Consider the following 16,624-nt stretch of genomic DNA (forward strand, 5'->3'; position numbering starts at 1 on the left):
TCTCTATATACTGATGGAATAGTTAATAATCAATTAATAGAAAATTATTTTCTAGGCACTTACTATGTATTGAGCTCTGTACAAAGAATGGGGTTGGGGTGTTTGGGGAGGGAGGGTCACAAGAAAAGTGAGAGATGGCCCTGCCTTCTGGGCTTTAAAGCCTTGATATACACAAAAACAACACGGTAGATCCTGAAGTGGTCAAGGTAGGTGCCATAGACAATATGCACTGTGGAGGAGTGGAGAAGCACACCAGGAAGGGGATGGAGAGTCCAGGGAGGAGTCGTTGCCAGGAGCATCTGTTCTCACCTCCTAAATACTCCGTGTCAGCAGCTTCTGGCAACTCTGGGGAATAAGTTCAGTGAAACAGGATGATCCAGTATGGCAAATACATCAACATTTTGCTCACAGAGTCATAGAAATCCAGTGTTTTCCTGGTAATTTTGAAACTAAAATGTCCCTTCTTTCCTCTTTTTATTTTCCAGTACAGAAAAGTAGAAAGACTAGTATAATGAATGTGCTTTTGGTGTCATATCCTAGAAATCATTGCCAAGTCCCACATCATGAAGATTTTTCTCCTGTTTTTTCTTCTAACAGTTTTATAGTTTTAGCTCTTAAGTTTAGGTTTTTGATCCATTCGAGTTATTTTTTGTATCTGGTGTAAGGTAAGGGTCCTATTTCATTCTTTTGCGTGTGGGAACATCGGTTTCTTCAGCATCATTTGTTGGAAAGACTGCCCTTTCCCCACTGAACAGTCTTGGCACCCTTGTCAAAAATAAATTATTTCTGGGCTATCTATTCCATTGGGCTATATGTCTGCTTCCTTTTTTAAGAAGTATGTAGTTTCTCCCAACCTCTTTCTTATACTTGTACTCACTTCCTCAAAGGGAAGGAGAATGAGGAGGAAAAGTCAAAAACAAAAAGTTTAATGTTACCTTGCCCTGGATTTAAATGCTAGAAAGAATACAACATTCTGGAGAAGCCCAATTTTCAGATAAGTGTTCAAATTATCAGTGTTGAGCAAGCATTTTATTATTTTTTGGATTTTGGCATTTGAACCCATCCCCTTTCTTAGGCACAACGATTCTCTACATTTTTTTCCCCCTGTGTTACCAACTTAGGGAACCCAAATATGCTTACAGATCATGTTGTTTTGAAATTCCATATGATGGGAATGAGATTGATTTTGTGTGTATGTTTAGTCTTTAATTCATAGAAGAAGGATTATTATTAATTAACAGTTATTTATTGAGCACAATTTATGTGGGGCACTGGGATAAAATTCATATTCATGGGTGGCTTACAGTGTAGTTGGGGACGCAAAGTATGCATATAAATTGACAATTATTTGGAGATGGGAGAGATGAAAACTGAAATCTTCAGCAAAATCTCCAAAGGTGGGGTCTTTGGGGGATTGTTAAAGAGGAAGAGTACAATAGGATTCAGAGTTGAAGGTGAAGAATACTGGGTATTAAAATGCAAAGACAGGAATGAGTAAGCTGTGGGGGGCTAGGGGCTAGGGTCAACTGGGTCAGAGGATGTGTGGGAGAGCACCGGTGGGGAGGTGGGGTGGAGCTAAATCATGTAGGATTTTTAATAACCAAGCCAAGGAATATACCCTTGATTTAGTAGACAGTAGGATTCCCTTTAAAGTTCTTAAATGGCATGGTTAATTTTTTTTAGTAGAGGAGTTGGATACTGCTTTAGGTGGTAGATTCAGGGGGCCATATGGAGTAGATCATTAAGGAGGAATTGCTTCAGTTCTCATAGGACTACCTGGAGAGAAAAGTAGTAGATCAATACCAGACTGAGGCATATTTCATACCTTTCTCATTGAAATACACTGCAGGAAAATGCACTAGATTTAAGATCCTATGAGACTTGCCCATGTTCAACCCAGCCCACTAGCCCTTTGTGTTAATGGCATAAAATTTCCACTCTTGGTTCTGGTTTGGTTTGGCACTGTCCCCAGATTGCCTCACTGTGGTGCCATGTTTCCAAAGCTATGGGCAGGGTTGTAATTTTAGTTTCCTCATTTTTATAAAAGGTCAAGTTTCTAAAGCTATTAGTGGATCAACAGGAATTTGTCTATGTTGAGAACATACATGAAAACTGGAGGACATTGCATTTGACCTCTAGAGCCTTTGCCCCACTTCTCCAGGCCTCTGCCCACTTCCACCCGCCAGATGCTAGCCCTCATCAGGACCTAGCCCTGTCTCTTTGCTCAGTGCCTTTCCACAACAGCGGAGGCTACCTATGACACACTGCTCGGTCTCGGTCCCACAAAGGAATGTTAAGCCTTGCCAGCTGACATCTGGGGCGGTCACAGGAAAAGAGAGGATAAGCAGTACGTGTCCTGTGGGTGGAAACAGGGGAGATGCCAGGACGCCCTGTGAGCATTCCAGCATGCAGTGCCGGACACTGCCTGTGAGGAGCCATTGGGCTGATTGCCCCTGTAGTCAGAAGCCAAATGCATTTTTACTCTCCCTTCTCTGCCTGAACACTCCCGATGCTGGAATTTCTTCAGGTGGCTACTGTGTTTGGTTTTCAACCAGGACAAACAAAAAAAAGAGATTTTTTTTCCTGTCGGCTTTTGCTGAATGGAATCTCTGATTCTGCTTACTGGTCCTGCCTTAGACACCCTAAGGCTGCTTAGGACTTTAATCCCTGAGCACACAGGACTCCTGGTTTTATTGAATCCTTTTCCATATCCTGAGCCTGAGGATAAACTTCATCCTCCCCCTCACCCCCAAGGTCCCTTCAATTTATGGATAAGAGATTGAAGCCAATTCCCAGCTAATATTCCACCCACAAATTACTATTTCAGCTGAACTTCCCCAACTTGCACATCCTTACCAAGTATTTTGGGCTTCCCGACAAATCTAGTTATCTTCCCATCTGCATGCCTTTCTGGTATAATTCTGAAGTAGTGGAAAGTCTCATTTTATAGGGCAAAGTAAGCTTAGTCCCTTCATTGCGTGATGCAGAAATCTGGAGTTCTACCCTATCCATACCTAATTCCAGGCTTCCAGAAGCTTCAGATAAGATTTTCTAGAAACCTTTGTACTTTGGAGTTTTTTTTCACTGTCTTTCTCCCCTAACTGAAAAGGGGGTGAGTAGCAAGAAAAGGGATTGTGAATGAAGATGATCAAAACACAACATGCATGTACACCACAGGGAGAAGCTTTGCATTTCCCATTTCCGGTCCTAGGGAGCAGGGTGTAGAGGCCACACTCGGGTGAGTAAGTCTGCAGAAGCCCATGAATGTCCGGAACACTCCCTAAGGGTCCTGCAGAGGTGTGGGGGCCAGGATACCGTTCTGGTTTTCTTTCAGAACTTCTGTCCAGAGAGCTTCCTGTTCTGTTATTCACATACCCTCTGCCGGCTCCCAATTGCTAGGTTGAGTTAAAAAATACTCAGGTGCCTGGCATTGAGTTAGAAATAGAAAATGAACTGGCGAGACCTGGTGCCAAGCCTATGATGGGCTGATGCCGAGTCCGCCCCACTGTTCCTTCTGCACTTTGCCTCTCCTTCCCCTCTAGATCTGGAGGGCTCAAACCCTTGTTCACACAACAGTTGAAGGCAAACGTACCCTTGAGCCTTGCACATACTTGAAGAGCAGCTCTTTCCCCTCCAGAACTTCCAGCGTAGAGTGGACCCCCTTCCTTGGCCCTCACTCACTCGGCAGAGGTGGGGCCGCCCTGCCTGCCAGCGGGGAACAGGGCCAAGCTAGGGCCCCTCAGAAGGGTGTCTGCAGCCCAAGGTGTGCACACCAGCCTTTGAGTGAGGGAACTAGGGGACTGGAGGGCTGGGCTCCTTGGGGATTTGCATTTTGCAGGCTATACTTACAAGCAGCTTTTCTGTTTAAAGAAAGCAGTGGCCCACTCTGGCTATAATTATGACTGGAGAGTCACTTTCTCTCAAATATGCTATTTTCAGGTGTTTACCATTTTCTTTAAAATGGAAAAGAAAAATGTTGCCTTACAGGCAGGTGGTCCCCAGAGCATTCTCAGTCTCCTAGGGAAGGCACCTGGGAGCAATTTGGAAAAATTTCATGCTGCTGTCTTGGAGTTACTGACAGGAACCGAGGTGGGGTCTTAGGGACACAGGGACCGAAGCTTCTCACTTTTATCTACTGCACAGTCAGTGAAGCCCTAAGTGGGTTCACTGCCTGGACGGACCTGGAAGACAGGATTCCTGGGTGGTGTTCCCACTTGCCCCCTTTGCAGACCCATTAGCCTCTATCTGGGAGCACAGCATGGTGGCCCATGGAGCCAGACTGCTGAGGTTTGAATCCCCCATTACTATTGTGTGAACTTGAGCAAGTTCCTTAATAACAGTAGCTACCTGATAAGATCGTTGTGAGGATTAACTGAGTTAATACCTGCCAAGTGGGTAGGACAGGGACTGGCATAGATTATATGGACACTACTGTGATTACATGTTTCTTTCCTCATCTGTAAAATGACGCTACGCCCTTAACTGTCACGTGGGCCATTCTGCACTATGTGCAAGAGGTGCATCCACCACACACAGCACACTCACTGTTATGTGATGTTAGGGGGAAAGGAAAGACCTGGCTCCTGCCCTCTGGGAGGCAAGAGAGACTCCTCAGAGAGACTCTCAGAGAATATGCCAGAAGCGAAAAAGCTCTGCCCTCCCCTCCATGCCCCCACCAACTCCCTGGTGGAAAGTGTCATGACATAGAGGCCTGTCAGAGACTCAGGGACCCGTGGTTGCCTCTTCACCCAGAGCAGTTTGTCAGCCCGGCCTGGGCATCACTACAGCTGCAGAGGGATCACACAGGGCTCTGACCTTCTCGGCCTTGGCCTTTGGACTGCGGCTCCCTGCGGTAGAGGTTGGCCTGTCGCTGAGGTCAGTACTCACACCCTAGGCCTGCTGTCTGGCATGGGGTGTGAAAGAGGACCCAAGAGGACAGACCAGACTTGGCCTTGCTGGCTGGAATTTTGGCAAGGTCCCTCAAGCCTCTGATGGGCTCCTGACACTGGGCCCCAAATCTGCCCCACCTCTGGGCCTGGCCCCACATCCAGAGCCCAGGCCCCGGGCACACTGGTGCCATCCTTAGCATGCATGTGGCCCTGGCTGTGTCCACCAAGTCTGCCCCTGCCTCTCTTGAACTCCCAGTCCATTCTAGGCTTTTATAATCAGTCCTCCTTGCCTTGTTTTGTCCATCTAAATCCTACCCAAATCTGTCAAGGTCCACTTCACTCTCACTTCCTCCATGAAGCCCTACCCAGACTGACCAGCTCACAGCACCAGTCTCACTGTCCTAAGTTTCCTGGTTACCTATTCCGTTCATTTGGAAATTAGAAGTGTACTTGATTATATTCCCCCAAAATATCTGAGCATTGGTTTGATTGCAAGTCACTGGGATGGGTGTTGGGGGAATCTATAAATGTATGGGACAGGGTCTTCTAACAAGAAGGTCGAACTCTAAGGGGATGCCCTGGGAAACTCCCTATTGCCATATGTTGTCTTTTTGTTTGATGTTATTATTTAACTCAACAATAATAGATAAACAATTTGGGGGTACTTGTTGTGTGCCAGTGAGCACTAAGAACTTTACACGAACTATCTGATCCTTTTGTAAGTGCTCCTATAAGGTAAATGCTATTATTATTCCTACTTTACAGACAAGGAAACAAAGATGCTGGAAGGTTAAGCAATTGTCCAGTGTCAGCTGTTTGACCCAGGCAGCCTGACTCTGACTCTATTGTCTATACTCTTAACCGCTGTGCCACATTTCTCCTCCTGCATTTCACCTTTCCTGTTCAACTGGAGTGAAGCTCTGGCGGCAGGTGCCTTGTCGCAGCCTTCCTCACGCTCCTGCAGCACCTAGCTCCTGGTTACCTGTGTTGGTAGGAGGCTGCCTAGGGAGTAACTACTCAGTGTTCAGGAACCTTGGTTAACAGGCGCTGCAGCAGAGAGGGGAAGGGATTGTCCAAGGTTTCTTGGTTCTGGGGCGATAGAATGGGGAAAAGAGACCAGGAGTCCTGGGCCCAAAGACTGCTGTGGACTAACTCCTGGCTCACACTGCCTCCTTGCTGGCACAGCTCTTTGTTGAGGCCTAGACCAGGTTTACCATGGAGGCATCCAGGTAGGCATTAGGAGGGCTTTATATATCAGATCATGGATGGAAGCCCATTAGGAACAGACCCAGAACACTTAGTGGCTTCAGGTGAATGCTTACCAGGACCAGCAAGGCTCAAACATTGTCTGGAAATAGCAGTGTCCCATCTTGAGGACAGATTCCTCCCATCCCCAGTCTACCAGCCTCCAGCACCCCTTAGGACTCCTCACCGTATCTTCCAAGTTAGACTGATTGCACATCTGAGAACAGAGAGTTGCTTCGAGCGACAAAATCTCCATCCCCGTTCAAGGAGATAGATTCTCCAAAGTTTAATGAAAAATCTTACATTCTAGTTACCCACCTAACGTGTCATGTTTCTTTCCTGTTCGCTGATCACCTGCCTAGCATGAGAAGCTGTGCATGCACTGAGTGAGAGCATACACACGACCTGGCCTCCTGCCCTCCAGCGGCTTCCGCTAAATGACCCTTCTCACTGCCACCATCCAGTTTTCTTTCTTTACTCCTTCTCCAATCTAGAATCCTCAGAACTTCTGAATTAATACTTTTGAGATACAGCTCAGCTCATGATGAACTTCTCTGATCAGAAACCTGCAGTGATCCCCTAAAATCCCAAACTGTTTTTAAGCCTGACATGCCAGGTCCTCTACCGGCCAAGTCCACCCTGGCTTTCCAGCCTTCTCTCTCTCTACTCCCCTTCCCTGTGTTCCTGCCAAGTGGAACTACTTGTTCTTCTGCAGGTGAGCCCACCCACCACTACTGCCTCCAAGTTTCCTTGTGTGCTATTCCTTCCAACTAGAATGTTTTCCTCAACTTCACCTCTCCAGCTCCTGCCCACCCTTCAGTGTCCAGCTTAAATGTCACTTATATGCCACAGACAAGTTACTAAGTGAGGGCAAATACATACATTTTTCCTCCCATGTATTGTGGTTTATTTATGAGTCTTATTTCCTCCACTAGACAGTACATTCTTTGAAGCAGAACCCAAATCTCATTCATTTGTTAAAAAATTTTTATTACGGTATTATTGATATACACTCTTATGAAGGTTTCACATGAAAAAACAATGTGGTTACTACTTTTACCCATATTATCAAGTCCCCACCCATATTCCATTGCAGTCACTGTCCATCAGTGTAATAAGATGCCACAGATTCACTATTTGCCTTCTCTGTGCTACACTGTCTTCCCCGTGACCCCACACCATGTGTACTAAACATAATACCCCTCAATCCCCATCTCCCTCCACCCAACCCGCCCTCCTCCATCCCTCCCTTTTGGTAAATGCTAGTCCTTTCTTAGAGTCTGTGAGTCTGCTGCTCTTTTGTTCCTTCAGTTTTCCTTCCTTGTTACACTCCACAAATGAGGGGAATCACTTGGCACTTGTCTTTCTCCATCTGGCTAATTTCACTGAGCATAATATCCTCCAGCTCCATTCATGTTGTTGCAAATGGTAGAATTTGTTTCTTTCTTATGGCTGAATAGTATTCCATTGTGTATATGTACCACCTCTTCTTTATCCATTCATCTACTGATGGACACTGAGGTTGCTTCCATATCTTAGCTATTGTAAATAGTACTGCAATAAACATAGGGGTGCATGTCCTTTGAATCTGAGAACTTGTATTCTTTGGGTAAATTCCAAGGAGTGGGATTCCCAGGTCAAATGGTATTTCTATCTTTAGTTTTTTGAGGAACCTCCATATTGCTTTCCACAGTGGCTGAACTAGCTTACATTCCCACCAGCAGTGTAGGAGGGTTCCCCTTTCTCTGCATCCTCACCAGCATTTGTTGTTCTTAGTCTTTTCGATGCTGGCCATTCTTATTGGTGTGAGGTGATGTCTCATTGTGGTTTTAATTTGCATCTCCCTGATGATCAGTGATGTGGAGCATCTTTTCATGTGTCTGTTGGCCATCTGAATTTCTTCTTTGGAGAACTGTCTCTTCATATCCTCCGCCCATTTTTTTACTTGGGTTATTTGTTTTTTGGGTGTTGAGGCATGTGAGTTCTTTATATATTTTGGATGTTAACCCTTTGTCAGATATGTCATTTACAAATATATTCTCCCATACTGTAAGATGCCTTTTGTTCTGTTGCTGGTGTTGCCATACAGAAGCTTTTTAGTTTGATGTAGTCCCATGTGTTCATTTTTGCTTTTGTTTCCTTGCTTGAGGAGATGCATTCAGGAAGAAGTTGCTCGTGTTTATATTCAGGAGATTTTTGCCTATGCTGTCTTCTAAGAGTTTTATGGTTTCATGAGTTACATTCAGGTCTTTGATCCATTTCGAGTTTACTTTTGTGTATGGGGTTAAAAAATAATCCAGTTTCATTCTCTTGCATGTAGCTGTCCAGTTTTGCCAACACCAGTTGTTGAAGAGGATGTCATTTCCCCATTGTATGTCCACGGCTCCTTTATTGTATATTAATTGACTATATATGGTTGGGTTTATATCAGGGCTCTGTAGTCTATTCCATTTGTCTATGGTTCTGTTTTTGTGCCAGTACCAAATTGTCTTGATTACTGTGGCTTTGTAGTAGAGCTTGTAGTTGGGGAGTGTAATCTCCCCAGCTTTATTCTTCCTTCTCAGGATTGCTTTGGCTATTTGGGGTCCTTTGTGCTTCCATATGAATTTTAGAACAATTTTCTCTAGTTCATTGAAGAATGCTATTGGTATTTTGATAGGGATTGAATTGAATCTGTAGATTGCTTTAGGCAGGATGACCATTTTGACAATATTAATTCTTCCTATCCATGAGCACAGGATGTGTTTCCATTTAGTTGTATCTTCTTTAATTTCTCTCATGAGTGTCATGTAGCTTTCAGAGTATAGGTTTTTCACTCCTTGGTTAGGTTTATTCCTAGGTATTTTGTTCTTTTTGAAGCAATTATGAATGGAATTGTTCTCCTGATTACTTTCTGCTAGTTCATCGTTAGTGTATAGGAATGCAACATATTTCTGTGTATTAATTTTGTATCCTGCAACGTTGCTGAATTCAGATATTAGATCTAGTAGTTTTGGAGTGGATTCTTTAGGGTTTTTTATGTACAATATCATGTCATCTGCAAACAGGGGCAGTTTAACTTCTTCCTTGCCGATCTTGATACCTTTTATTTCTTTGTGTTGTTAATTGCTGTGACTAGGGCCTCCAGTACTATGTTGAATATAAGTGGGGAGAGTGGACATCCTTCTCTTATTTCCAATATTAGAGGAAAAGCTTTTAGTTTTTTTTTGTTAAGTATGATGTTGGCTGTGGGTTTGTCGTATATGGCCTTTGCTATGTTGAAGTACTTGCCCTCTATACCCATTCTGTTGAGAGTTTTTATCATGAATGGATGTTGAATTTTGTTAAACGCTTTTTCAGCATCTATGGAGATGATCATGTGGTTTTTGTCCTTTTTTTGATGTGGTGGATGATGTTGATGGAACTTCGAATGTTGTACCATCCTTGCATCCCTGGAATAAATCCTACTTGATCATGATGAATGATCTTTTTGATGTATTTTTGAATTGGGTTTGCTAGTATTTTGTTGAGTATTTTTGCATCTGTGTTCATCAGGGATATTGGTCTGTAATTTTTGTTTTTTGTGATATCTTTGCCTGGTTTTGGTATTAGAGTGATGTTGGCCTCATAGAATGAGTTTGGAAGTATTCGTTCTTCTCCTACTTTTTGGAAAACTTTAAGGAGGTTAGGTATCAAGTCTTCACTAAATGTTTGATAAAATTCAGTGGTGAAGCCATCTGTCCAGGCGTTTTGTTCTTAGGTAGGTTTTTGATTACCAATTCAATTTTGTTCCTGATAATTGGTTTGTTCAGATTTTCTGTTTCTTTCTGGGTCAGCCTTGGAAAGTTGTATTTTTTTAGAAAGTTGTCCATTTCTTCTAGGTTATCCAGTTTGTTAGCGTATAATTTTTCATAGTATTCTCTAATAATTCTTTGTATTTATGTGTTGTCCATAGTGACTTTTCCTTTCTCATATCTGATTCTGTTTATGTGTGTAGACTCTCTTTTTTTCTTGATAAGTCTGGCTAGGGGTTTATCTATTTTGTTTATTTTCTCAAAGAACCAGCTCTTGCTTTCATTTATTCTGTCTATTGTTTTATTCTTCTCAATTTTGTTTATTTCTTCTCTAATCTTTATTATGTCCCTCCTTCTACTGACTTTGGGCCTCATTTGTTCTTCTTTTTCTAGTCTCATTAATTGTGAGTTTAGACTGCTCATATGGGATTGTTCTTCTTTCCTGAGGTAGGCCTATACTGCAATATACTTTCCTCTTAGCATGGCCTTCACTGCGTCTCACAAATTTTGCCATGTTGAATTATAGTTGTCATTTGTCTCCATATATTGCTTGATCTCTGTTTTTATTTGGTCATTGATCCATTGGTTATTTAGGAGCATGTTGTGAAGCCTCCATGTGTTTGTGGAATTTTTCATTTTCTTTGTGTAATTTATTTCTAGTTTCATACCTTTGTGGTCTGAGAAACTGGTTGGTACAATTTCAATATTTTTGCATTTACTGAGGCTCTTCTTGTGGCCTAGTATATGATCTATTCTTGAAAATGATCCATATGCCCTTGAGAAGAATGTGTATTCTGCTGCATTTGGGGATAGAGTTCTGTAGATGTCTGTTAGGTCCATCTGTTCTAAACTGTTGTTCAGTACCTCTGTGTCCTTACTTATTGTCTGTCTGGTTGATCTGTCCTCCAGAGTGAATGGAGTGTTGAAGTCTCCTAGAATTAATGCACTGCATTCTATTTCCCCTTTTAATTCTGTTAGTATTTATTTCACATATGTAGGTGCTCCTGTGTTGGGTGCATAGATATTTATAATGGTTGTATCTTCTTGTTGGATTGACCTCTTTATCATTATGTAATGTCCTTCTATGTCTCTTGTGACTTTGTTTGTTTTGAAGTCTATTTTGTCTGATACAAGTACTGTAACTCCTGCTTTTTTCTCCCTATTAGTTGCATGAAATATCTTTTTCCATCCCTTCACTTTTAGTTTGTGTATGCCTTTGGGTTTAAAGTGAGTCTCTTGTAGGCAACATACAGATGGGTCTTGCTTTTTATCTATTCAGTGCCTCTATGTCTTTTGATTGGTGCATTCATTCCATTTACATTTAGGGTGATTATCCATAGGCATGTACTTATTGCCATTGCAGGCTTTAGATTGGTGGTTACCAAAGGTTCAAGGTTTACTTTCTTACTATCTAAGAGTCTATCTTAACTCACTTAGTATGCTATTACAAATGCAATCTAAAGGTTCTTTTTTTCTCCTCCTTTTTCTTCCTCCTCCATTCTTTATATATTAGGTATCATATTCTGTACTCTTTCTCTGTCCCTTGATCAACTTTGGGAGTAGTTGATTTAATTTTTGCATTTGCTTAGTAATTAACTGTTCTACTTTCTTTACTGTGGTTTTATTACCTCTGGTGACAGCTATTAAACCTTAGGAAACACTTCCACCTAAGGCAGTCCCTCCAAAACACACTGTAGAGATGGTTTGTGGGAGCTAAATTCTCTCAGTTTTTGCTTATCTGAAAATTGTTTAATCCCTCCTTCAAATTTAAATGGTAATCTTGCTGGATAAAGTATTCTTGGTTAGAGGCCCTTCTGCTTCATGGCATTAAATACATCATGCCACTCCCTTCTGGCCTGTAAGGTTTCTGCTGAGAAGTCTGATGATAGACTGATGGGCTTTCCTTTGTATGTGATCTTATTTCTCTCTCTGGCTGCTTTTAAAAGTCTGTCTTTATCCTTGATCTTTGCCATTTTAATTATTACATGTATTGGTGTTGTGTTCCTTGGGTCTCTTGTGTTGGGAGATCTGTGCACCTCCATGGCCTGAGAGACTATCTCCTTCCCCAGATTGGGGAAGTTTTGAGCAATTTCCTCCTCAAAGACACTTTCTATCCCTTTTCCTCTCTCTTCTTCTTCTGGTACCCCTATAATGAGAACATTGTTCCATTTGGATTGGTCACACAGTTCTCTCAATATTTTTTCATTCTTAGAGTTCCTTTTTTCTCTCTGTGCCTCAGCTTTTTTGTATTCCTCTTCACTCATTTCTATTCCATGTAACATCTCTTCTACTACATCTAATCTGCTTTTAAATCCCTCCATTGTATGTTTCATTTCAGATATAGAATTTCTTAATGATTGAATCTCCATCCAAAATTCGTCCCTGAGTTCTTGAATATTTTTTCTGTACTTCCATGAGCATGTTTATGATTTTTATTTTGAACTCTCTTTCAGGAAGATTGGTGAGTTCAGTTTCATTTGGCCTTTTTTCTGGTGTTCCTGAGATTTTTGTTTGAACCAGGCTCCTTTGGCATTTCATATTTGTATGTGGCACCCTCTAGTGCCCAGAAGCTCTACTCTCTGGAGTTGCTCAGCCCCTGGAGCAATGTTGGGGGTCACAGGGGAGCGGTGTTGGTGCCTGGGTGGAGGAAAGAGGTGTTTCCTGCTTCCTGGCTGCTATGCCTGCCTTCACTGCCAGATCCAGTGGGCCAAGCCTCTATGCTTTGTAGCTGCTGTAGGCAGGGCTTCCCTCTGGTTGGCCTAACATCTGAGTAGGGTTTGCCAGTTTGTGAGCCAGGTGGGGCTGGCCGGGAGGAAGGCACAGCAGGCTGCATATCATGGAGGGTGGCCATGGAGCTGCATAACCAGCCAAGGGGTTGAAGTGCCTGAAGATCATGAAAGTTCCCAACCTGCTGGGCAGAGTGCACCTGGACAATTTTGTCTACCTGTCCTTTCTCCTGAGCAGTAAGCTCTGTGCAATCCTTGCCCCTTTAGCAGCCCTCTCACTGTTAGGAAGTCTCTCAGACTGCCTGCCTTTCTTTTGTCCCAGAGGCAGCCAGATATGGATCCCTGTTTTCCACAAGTGGCTAGAATCTCAGTATCTCCAGTTATTCTGCCTGTCTTAGCTTTTCAACCCCTCTAATCACAAGAGCACCATAAAATGTAGGTTTGTGCTACCAGAGCAGATTTCCAGAGCTATGTGTTCAGCAGTCCCAGGCCTCCATTCCCTTCCTGCTCCATTTCTCTTCCTCCTGCTGGTGAGCCGGGGCATGGGAAGGGCTTGGTTCCCGCTGGGCCATGGCTTTGGTATGTTACCCTGTTCCATGAGGTTTATTCTTTTCTCCAGGTGTATGCAGTCTGGCACAGCCTTCTTTCCTGTTGCTCTTTAAGGATTAGTTGTATTAATTATATTTTTATATTCTATGCAGTTTTAAGAGGAAGCCTCTGTCTCACCTCTCATGCCATCTTTAATCCCAGGGATTTCTTCATTCATTCTTATATTTTCCTATGTCCTAGTATCCTAACCTAACTAGAGCTCCACAAAAAATTTATTGGATAAATTAATTTCTTAAAGCAAAGAATGAAATAATGAATTGGAGGGATTTGAATATGTAGGGCCCTCCTCTGCCAATCGTCCTTTGAAGAGTTCCTACCCAACACAAGCTGTAGAGATATCTAGACAACTATAGGTTTAGGGTCCCAGAAAGCTGAGGTAAACTTGAACCCAGCAGGGTATGATTTTAGAGAACAATGGATCATTTGCATAGTACTTTGTAGAGGAAAAGGATGGGACCTAGAATTCAGGGTGGCAGTAGAGGAAGGTCTGTAATAGCAATGAGTTTCATTCTTTGAACTGTTGCCCAACATCCTGGTATGTGAGGAATTTTCTGGTGCAAACTGTGGTGCCCTTAGCAAGCCTGACAGCCTTGACAGCCTGGCCTCTCACTGGTGGACCTGCTGGTTTTCTCCTGAGCCCCTGCAGACTTACTGTCTTTTCACTCATCAGAGCACATGTCGGATGTGAACCAAATTTAGGATGGGTGCTCTTGGCCCAGTGAGCTTGGGCTTACATTCGTAAGTAACCACTGGGCTTTTAGATCCAGGGCAATGTTGGGTGTGGATGGGAAAAAGCCTTTTTTGGCTCATTGGTTCAGGGACTCACAGCACTGAGCAGGATGAGCCCTAAGTTATCTGCACACAGGGTCAGAAGGCAGAAGTTGCTGCGTTGGTGGGGGAGTGGGAGGAGGACTGGATGCTGGAGGATCCTTCCCAGAGATGAGGACAGCTTTCCACCCACGGACCGCAGGCCCACAGCTGCTAGGATAGAAACTGATAACAATAGCTCTGTCAAAAGGGAGTCTGGACTCTCAGGTGGATTCGGTTCCTAAGCCCCTCTGGGTTCCACTCACGTGACACCAGCTGTCACTGGTGGGACTAGCCTTGGGGGAAGTCTAAACACAGAGGTCCCCTTAGCTCTATGGGAGACTGTAAAAAGATCACTTTAAACTTACTGAAAGCAACATGCGAATGCAGGAATTCCCCCCCTGGGCTGCCCAAATCCCCAAGGAGGTCTGCAGTGAATTCCGGTGGCAGTGACCCCCTCACCCTGTTGTTGCCCACAGGTGTTGCCCAGCCTCTGTGTAAACCTTACACATGTATATATAGATGTGGCTGCATTTTTTTCTGGAACAAGGGTCTGTAACCTTTACAGATTCTAACAGAGCCTGTGACCTCCTGAAAAGTTACACAAAACAAAACAACACATTTTTCTAGAGGATAAAGGTGGAAACTTGGCGTCAGGGGAATTTGGAGGACATGCCAATGCCTCCCACTTCCCATGGGCTGTGATGTGTGCTGTGGGAAACAGCAGCCCACACAGGGAAGTGACAGGTCACTGCTTAAAAAGACCTCCAAGCTGACAGGCTCCTGACAGTGTCCCAGGTTTTCCCATGAGAGTTGTTCTTCCTTTCCTCAAGTAATGCTCCTCTTTCTTACCTGCCCCCCTCCTTCCTTTGGTCCCACTGGCCACGGGAGAACTGAATCTAGTAGCTGCTGTGTGTTCCAGAAGCAGGTTGAAGTTAGATGGGAGGCCTTGTCAGGCCGGAATGAGGCCAACTGAGTATGTTCTTCATCTGATCCAGTAGGAGCCAGACTTTTCAAGCTTGTGCCTCTTTAAACTTCAAAAACACTTCTGAGTTCTTCCAAGTCATTGTAACTGTACTTTTAATAACCACAGATGAACAACTACATGCCATTAAAAAGCAACAGTAAGTCCAATAACCTTTTTAAATGTGTTTTAAAAATTACAGCAGCATCTCTATGTGCTTGAAAAAAGGCACAGCACCTACATGGGAGATGAACTATTTATTTGGTATTTAGGCAATTTTGGTGTTCATCTGGATTCAAGGACCCCATCTTGTTACTGAGGATGCTCTCTCCTTCCCACGAACTGGCAGTCAAAGGCCCAATTTAAGTTCTTCACTTTAAGGATGAGAAATGAAGCTTCCAGTGAGGTGGCATGGAGCCCGTGCCCACCGTGGGGCTCCTCGCCATCTCCTGCTCTTTGTGGGATGTCCGTGCAGTGGCAGAATGCTCACAGGGCACCCACTCTCCTGTCTGCCCTGGAACTGCCTCCTCCCCACCTTGCCTCACTGAGAGGTCTCCAAAAGGCCCCCAAAGGAAGAAATGACTCTTTAGGGTTTTCCAGGTCTGGGAAACAATCAGACAAGAGAGCAAATCCTGCGACACCAGGCCTTGGAACAAACTGGACCCCAGAGCTGAAACGACGGCGGCCGTGGCTGAGGTGCAAGCCAAGGGTCAGCCCATCCTTATTTCATTGCTACAACAACCCTGGAAGTTAAACATTATCATTCTCATCTTCATTTTACAGATGAGGAGCCTGATGCTTGGAAAAGTTAACAGCAATGTGACATGGTTACTAAAGGCTTCAGAAATGGGACTCAAAGCCAAGTCTAAATAGACCCTGCAACAGTGACCACCATGTTCTGTGAGGCTGACCCAGCTCGGGATTCTCAGGTTCTCTTTAGGACTAAATTGTGTTGCTACCCCTTTACACAAAGAATCATTCTAAACCCAGCCCCAGCTTACCAGTAGTGCATAAACCCTCTCTTCCGGCAGGCTGGGAGCATCTCTGCCACATCTTCCCGGGACTCAGTGGATAAAACTCAACTCCTGGGAGCAGTTACTTACTCTAAAATTCTGATTGTAGCTCACAGCCTGTGTACAAAGGTGGTGGGAGAGGGTGCATTCCTGTGCTCCCTCCCACCTCTGTTCAGGCTGTGCTCCATCCTAAAACGCTTCCTCCCTGATCCACTCACTGACTAAAAGGTGTAGGTTTCCGTGAAGATTTCCCTACTCCAGGAAGCCTTGAAAACTATATGAATCCACATGGATTTTCTCATTCCTTCTGCAGCATTTTCTCCTTGAACTTAAAAAACAGCTCCTGCCTTTTGTCCCTTTTGACTCATGTGGGAGAGCTCAGACCCCCAGCAAGCTCCCTGAGAGCCAGGAGCAAACAGATACTGCATCCCCTGCCCCCCAGTCCCCAGCACGCCATCATCTGCTAACATGTGCTTGCTGAATTAAATAAAATAGTTCTGAGAACAAATTTCCTCTCTCTTGGACCATTCATTCTAACTACTGCTCCCCTCCAAAGAAACTGCTGGTCCCCACACCCTTCCCAATTCCTCCTGAGGCT

Source organism: Manis pentadactyla, chromosome 14, assembly GCF_030020395.1.
Source record: "Manis pentadactyla isolate mManPen7 chromosome 14, mManPen7.hap1, whole genome shotgun sequence".
Classification (NCBI taxonomy): domain Eukaryota; kingdom Metazoa; phylum Chordata; class Mammalia; order Pholidota; family Manidae; genus Manis; species Manis pentadactyla.